Source organism: Bombina bombina, chromosome 2 (genome assembly GCF_027579735.1).
Source record: "Bombina bombina isolate aBomBom1 chromosome 2, aBomBom1.pri, whole genome shotgun sequence".
NCBI classification, from domain to species: Eukaryota; Metazoa; Chordata; class Amphibia; order Anura; family Bombinatoridae; genus Bombina; species Bombina bombina.
The window spans coordinates 820,583,281-820,590,916 of NC_069500.1; positions in this window are offsets into that span (position 1 = coordinate 820,583,281).

Here is a 7,636-nt window from a genome sequence, read left to right on the forward strand (position 1 = left end):
ACACCTAATCTAAGCCCCCTAATAAAATAACAAACCCCCCCAAAATAAAAAAATGCCCTACCCTATTCTAAATTAAATAAAGTTCAACGCACTTTTACCTTACCAGCCCTTAAAAGGGCCATTTGTGGGGGCATGCCCCCAAAAGTTCAGCTCTTTTGCCTGTAAATGAAAAATACAAAACCCCCCCCAACATTAAAACCCACCACCCACATACCCCTAATCTAACCCAAACCCCCCTTACAAAAACCTAACACTAATCCCCTGAAGATCATCCTACCTTGAGTCGTCTTCACTCAGCCGAGCAGCGATGGAACCCAAGTGGACATCCGGACCGGCAGAAGTGATCATCCAAGGGGCGCTGAAGAAATCTTCCATCCGATGAAGTCATCATCCAGGCGGCGCTGAAGAAGTCTTCGATCCAGGCGATGTCATCTTCCAAGCCGGGTCTTGAATCTTCCTTCCGCCGCCGCGGAACCTCCTTCTTCACCGACGGACTACGACGAATGAAGGCTCCTTTAAGGGACGTCATTCAAGATGGCGTCCCCTCAATTCCGATTGGCTGATAGGATTCTATCAGCCAATCGGAATTAAGGTAGGAAAAATCTGATTGGCTGATGGAATCAGCCAATCAGATTCAAGTTCAATCCGATTGGCTGATCCAATCAGCCAATCAGATTGAGCTCGCATTCTATTGGCTGTTCCGATCAGCCAATAGAATGCGAGCTCAATCTGATTGGCTGATTGGATCAGCCAATCGGATTGAACTTGAATCTGATTGGCTGATTCCATCAGCCAATCATATTTTTCCTACCTTAATTCCGATTGGCTGATAGAATCCTATCAGCCATTCGGAATTGAGGGGACGCCATCTTGGATGACGTCCCTTAAAGGAGCCTTCATTCGTCGTAGTCCGTCGGTGAAGAAGGAGGTTCCGCGGCGGCGGAAGGAAGATTCAAGACTCGGCTTGGAAGATGACATCGCCCGGATCGAAGACTTCTTCAGTGCCGCCTGGATGATGACTTCATCGGATGGAAGATTTCTTCAGCGCCCCTTGGATGATCACTTCTGCCGGTCCGGATGTCCACTTGGGTTCCATCGCTGCTCGGCTGAGTGAAGACGACTCAAGGTAGGATGATCTTCAGGGGATTAGTGTTAGGTTTTTGTAAGGGGGGTTTGGGTTAGATTAGGGGTATGTGGGTGGTGGGTTTTAATGTTGGGGGGGTTTGTATTTTTCATTTACAGGCAAAAGAGCTGAACTTTTGGGGGCATGCCCCCACAAATGGCCCTTTTAAGGGCTGGTAAGGTAAAAGAGCGTTGAACTTTATTTAATTTAGAATAGGGTAGGGCATTTTTTTTTATTTTGGGGGGGTTTGTTATTTTATTAGGGGGCTTAGATTAGGTGTAAGTAGCTTAAAATTGTTGTAATATTTGTAAAATGTTTGTAACTTATTTTTTTATTTTCTGTAACAGCTTTTTTTTATTTTTTGTACTTTAGTTAGTTTATGTAATTGTATTTAATTGTAGTTATTTGTAGGTATTTTATTTAATTAATTTAATGATAGTGTAGTGTTAGGTTTAATTGTAACTTAGGTTAGGATTTATTTTACAGGTAATTTTGTATTTCTTTTAGCTAGGTAGTTATTAAATAGTTAATAACTATTTAATAACTATTCTAACTAGCTAAAATAAATACAAAGTTAACTGTAAAATAAATATAAATCCTAAGATAGCTACAATGTAACCATTAGATATATTGTAGCTATCTTAGGGTTTATTTTACAGGTAAGTATTTAGTTTTAAATAGAATTAATTTATTAAAGTATAGTGTAGTGTTAGGTGTAATTGTAACTTAGGTTGGGATTTATTTTACAGGTAAATTTCTCTTTATTTTAGCTAGGTAAGCTATTAAATAGTTAATAACTATTTAATAGCTATTGTACCTAGTTAAAATAAATTGAAAGATGCCTGTAAAATAAAAATAAATCCTAAGATAGCTGCAATATAATTATTATTTATATTGTAGCTATATTAGGGTTTTTTTTAAAGGTATTTAGTTTTAAATAGGATTAATTTAGTTCATAATATAAATATTATTTAGATTTATTTAATTAATATTTAAGTTAGGGGGGCGTTAGGGTTAGACTTAGGTTTAGGGGTTAATAAATTTATTACAGTGGCGGCGTCGTAGTGGGGGGCAGGATAGGGGTTAATAAATTTATTATAGGTGGCGACAGTGTAGGGGGGGCAGGATAGGGGTTAATAAATTTATTATAGGTTGCGGCGGGTTCAGGGAGAGGCGGTTTAGGGGTTAAACTATTTATTTAGTTGCAGCGAGGTGCGGGATCAGCAGGATAGGGGTTAATAATTTTATTATAGAGGGCGACGGTATGGGGGGGCAGGATAGGGGTTACTAGGTATAATGTAGGTGGCGGTGGGCTCCGGGAGCGGCGGTTTAGGGGTTAATACATTTATAAGAGTTGCGGCAGGGTCTAGGAGCGGCGGTTTAGGGGTTAATACATTTATCAGAGTTGCGGCAGGGTCTAGTAGCGGCGGTTTAGGGGTTAGTAACTTTATTGAGTTGCGGTAGGCTCCGGGGGCGCCGGTATAGGGGGTAGAACAGTGCAGTTTAGTGTGAGTGCTTAGTGACAGGCTAGCAATAAAGCTGGGAAAAAGCCGAAGAGCAGCGAGATCGGATGAGTGATAACTGTCACAGTCCGCTGCTCATCGCCCCGCGGCTTTTTGACAGCTTTATTTGATAACTTAGGCGTATTTTTTCAGGTCCGCGGCGAAGGTAGGCGAGCTTAGGCGGGCGTATTGGGCCGGCGAAGCCAGAAAAGTAGACGGCTTGATAACTACCCCCCAAAGTGTGCAATTATAAATGCGGGCAGTGTATTGCTGCACGCTAGCCACTATGCCAGGTGAACAGGGGCGGAGATGTCTGCTCGTGTCCATCTGGGGATTACTTAATCTTGACCTATTTTTTCAACTGCACCTGTGTGAACAACAATATACATTGATAAATGTGTGCAAAAACCAGCATACTATTAAAAGGTATATTGCTTTAATTTTCTTTTCATCAATTTAATTGGAAATGATTGGCATTTTCAGAAAGTTTATTGATTCTGAAGACAAATGTGGAAGAACACTAAAATTCTTCTGTTTTGCTAAAGATGTTCTAGATGTTTATTACCCTATAAAATGTATGAAAAGCTTCCAATTTTTATGAATATCGCTAGTGATTTGTGATATGATAGACTTTTACTTAAGTGCTAGTTTTGAATCAGATTAATGAGTAATAAAGTAATATTTTGTTTCTTAAATACAAATGCATCTAGATATTCAAAAGGTTTTGAAAGGTCAGCACGTGCTCAAAGTAGTTGAGGGTAAAATTGAGTACTTAGTGAATGCTTGTTTTGTACTTTTAACGTAAGAATGCATTTTCTACGCTCAGCATTCTCCAAGCTTTTTTGTAATGCCTCGAGCAAAATATGTGTGGCTCATGCCTCGTGTTTGATAAGCTCATGAAAGTCTTGTGGGCTGCCAAAATTATTGACCGCAATAATCCTTATGTGTTAATATCCCCCAAAGTGGTTCTGGAGATACGTCATCTTTCACTAAATTAATCATTTTATACTGTAATATATAGATTAATTTTCTAGCTGCCTAGATCATTAGAAAGGGCAAATACTTTTAAACATGAGGAAAGATACCTGGTGGACATCAGAATCAAACTTGACTCACTATGTTTTGTGCTGTTCATTAGTCAACTAAACTTTGAAATTTAGAAAACTTTTAACATAGATCATTTTATAAAGGAGTCTACAATAATAATTAGTTAAAAAGATCAAAAGAAAATAAAGCCACATTCTTTCAGAGAGAAGCTTCTCCAGGTGTCTTTTAGAGAATGCCCACTTATCAGGGTCTTCAAAGCCTTGTAACTTATTTTCAGGAAATTTAGAGTTTGCCTAGTGCAATGTTGATTGTTGAATCTAATTAACCAATCAGATTTTATTACATTATCCACATATAAGAGAGAACCCAAAAGAAGCCTCAGACTGCAGCATGGAAGTAAATTGGGTTATTAGAACATGCAGATGAAAGGAGATACTTTAAATTGACTTCAGGTTATTATTTATGTTTGGACACCGACACTGGAGATGTTTGATCCTGTGCACACAGGTACATACAGTCTTCTTCGTGAGGACGACAGAAACTTTCTGCTAGATTACGAGTTGTGTGTTAGGCTGAAAAAGCAGCGTTAACAGGTCCTAACGCTGCTTTTTCACTACCGCTGCTATTACGAGTCTTGCAGGTTTAGGGGCACCGCACAATTCTTTGGCCTTACTGCAAACCGACTTACGTAAACTTCGTAAAGTCTTTTTCTATAGGACTTCCATAGCGCTGATATTACGAGTCTGTCCTGGGAGGCCAAAAAGTGAGCGGTACACCCTCTACCTCCAAGATCCCTAACGCATTTTAAAGTCAGTAGTTAAGAGTTTTACACTACAACGCTGTAGCATAAAACTCATAACTAAAGTGCTAAAAAGTACACTAACACCCATAAACTACCTATTAACCCCTAAACCGAGGCACTCCCGCATCGCAAACACTAAAATTTTTAACCCCTAATCTGCCGCTCCGGACATCGCCGCCACTATAATAAACATATTAACCCCTAAACCGTCGCACTCCCGTCTCGCAAACACTAGTTAAATATTATTAACCCCTAATCTGCCGCCCCTAACATCGCTGCCACCTACAGTATACTTATTAACCCCTAATCTGCCGCTCCGGACATCGCCGCAACCTGCATTATATTTATTAACCCCTAATCTGCTGCCCCAACATCGCCGACACCTACATTATTTTTATTAACCCCTAATCTGCCGCCCCAATGTCGCCGCAACCTACCGACACTTATTAACCCCTAATCTGCCGCCCCCAACATCGTCGCCACTATTCTAAATTTATTAACCACTAAACCTAAGTCTAACCCCTAAACCCCCTAACTTAAATATAATTTAAATAAATCTAAATAAAATTACTATCATTAACTAAATTATTCCTATTTAAAACTAAATACTTACCTATAAAATAAACCCTAAACTAGCCATAATATAACTAATAGTTACATTGTAGCTAGCTTAGGGTTTATTTTTATTTTACAGGCAAGTTTGTATTTATTTAACTAGGTAGAATAGTTATGAAATAATTATTAACTATTTAATAACTACCTAGCTAAAATAAATACAGAAGTACCTGTAAAATAAAACCTAACCTAAGTTACACTAACACCTAACACTACACTACAATTAAATAAATTAACTAAATTAAATACAATTAAATAAATTAAATACAATTAGCTAAAGTACAGAAAATAAAAAACAAATTACAGATCTTTAAACTAATTACACCTAATCTAATAGCCCTATCAAAATAAAAAAAGCCCCCCAAAATAAAAAAAAACCCTATTCTAAACTAAACTATCAATAGCCCTTAAAAGGGCCTTTTGCAGGGCATTGCCCCAAAGCAGTCAGCTCTTTTACCTGCAAAAAAAAAATACAAACACCCCCCAACAGTAAAACCCACCACCCACATAACAAACCCCCCAAATAAAAAGCTAATTAAAAAAACCTAAGCTCCTCATTGCCCTGAAAATGGCATTTGGATGGGCAGTTAGCTCTTTTGCGGCCCAAAGCCCTAACCTAAAAATAAAACCCACCCAATACACCCTTAAAAAACCTAACACTAACCCCCTGAAGATCGACTTACTGTTCTGAAGAACGGACATCCATCCTCAAGGAAGCAGCAGAAGTCTTCATCCAACCGGGCCGAAGTCTTCAACAAAGTCGGGAGAAGTCTTCATCCAAGCCAGGCGAAGTGGTTCTCCAGACGGGCAGAAGTCTTCATCCAGACAACATCTTCTATCTTCATCCATCCAACACGGAGCGGCTCCATCTTCAAGACATCCGACGCGGAGCATCCTCTTCATCCAGAGTCTTCTTACTGAATGACAGTTCCTTTAAGTGACATCATCTAAGATGGCATTTATCAGCCAGTCGGAATTAAGGTAGAAAAAAATCCTATTGGCTGATGCAATCAGCCAATAGGATTGAGCTCGCATTCTATTGGCTGATTGGAACAGCCAATAGAATGCAAGCTCAATCCTATTGGCTGATTGGATCAGCCAATAGGATTGAACTTCAATCTTATTGGCTGATTGCATCAGCCAATAGGATTTTTTTCTACCTTAATTCCTATTGGCTGATAGAATTCTATCAGCCAATCGGAATCTAAGGGACGCCATCTTGGATAACGTCATTTAAAGGAACCGTCATTCATTAAGAAGCCTCCGGATGAAGAGGATGCTCCGCATCGGATGTCTTGAAGATGGAGCCGCTCCACGTCGGATGGATGAAGATAGAAGATGCCGTGTGGATGAAGACTTCTGCCCGTCTGGAGGACCACTTCGCCCGGCTTGGATGAAGACTTCTCCCGGCTTCGTTGAGGACTTCAGCCCGGTTGGATGAAGACTTCTGCCGCTTCCTTGAGGATGGATGTCCAGTCTTCAGAACAGTAAGTCGATCTTCAGGGGGTTAGTGTTAGGTTTTTTTAAGGGTGTATTGGGTGGGTTTTATTTTTAGATAAGGGGTTTAGGCTGCAATAGAGCTAAATGCCCTTTTAAGGGCAATGCCCATCCAAATGCCCTTTTCAGGGCAATGGGGAGCTTAGGTTTTTTTAGTTAGCTTTTTATTTGGGGGGTTGGTTGTGTGGGTGGTGGGTTTTACTGTTGGGGGGTTGTTTGTATTTTTTTTTACAGGTAAAAGAGCTGATTACTTTGGGGCAATGCCCGGCAAAAGGCCCTTTTAAGGGCTATTGATAGTTTAGTTTAGGCTAGGGTTGTTTGTTTTTTTTGGGGGGGGGTTTATTTTGATAGGGATATTAGATTAGGTGTAATTAGTTTAAAGATCTATAATTTGTTTATTATTTTCTGTAATTTAGTGTTTTGTTTTTTTTTGTACTTTAGCTAATTGTATGTAATTTATTTAATTGTATTTAATTTAGGTAAGTGTTAGGTGTTTTTGTAACTTAGGTTAGGTTTTATTTTACAGGTAAATTTGTATTTATTTTAGCTAGGTAGTTAGTAACTAAACTTTGTTTCACCTTGTTTTTACCCTTGGTGTCCAGCTGTATGCCCATGGATTATTCTAATAAAGTATACTTCTTTTAATCAACCAGAGCGTCAGCCTCACAAAGTTTTTGCAAAAGGGATTTGGAACATTCTCTTTTTTGTACTATTTACGTTGTGGATTTTTGGGACTCCACTCCTTTGCACAAGGGTTCCTGTATTCCCTGAAGGTAGCTGATAAGGGAGCCGCTGAAACCGGATGCTGGAAGGAGGGGCTTAGGGGCCGCACAGTGTGTGTGTGCAGCAAGGAGGATCGAAGAAGACGCTGGGATCGTAAGCTGCAGCAGCCTCAAGGAACAAAGGCTGTATGATCACGCTGAACTGTGAGTTCTGCTAGAACTGTGTTCTGTGACAACGTCTGCTTGCTAGCGCTATTGGTGTGTATATATTGTTATCCTTAGGAGGTGTTGGAGACTGTTCACACGGAATTGCTGCCTGGTCAGCGTT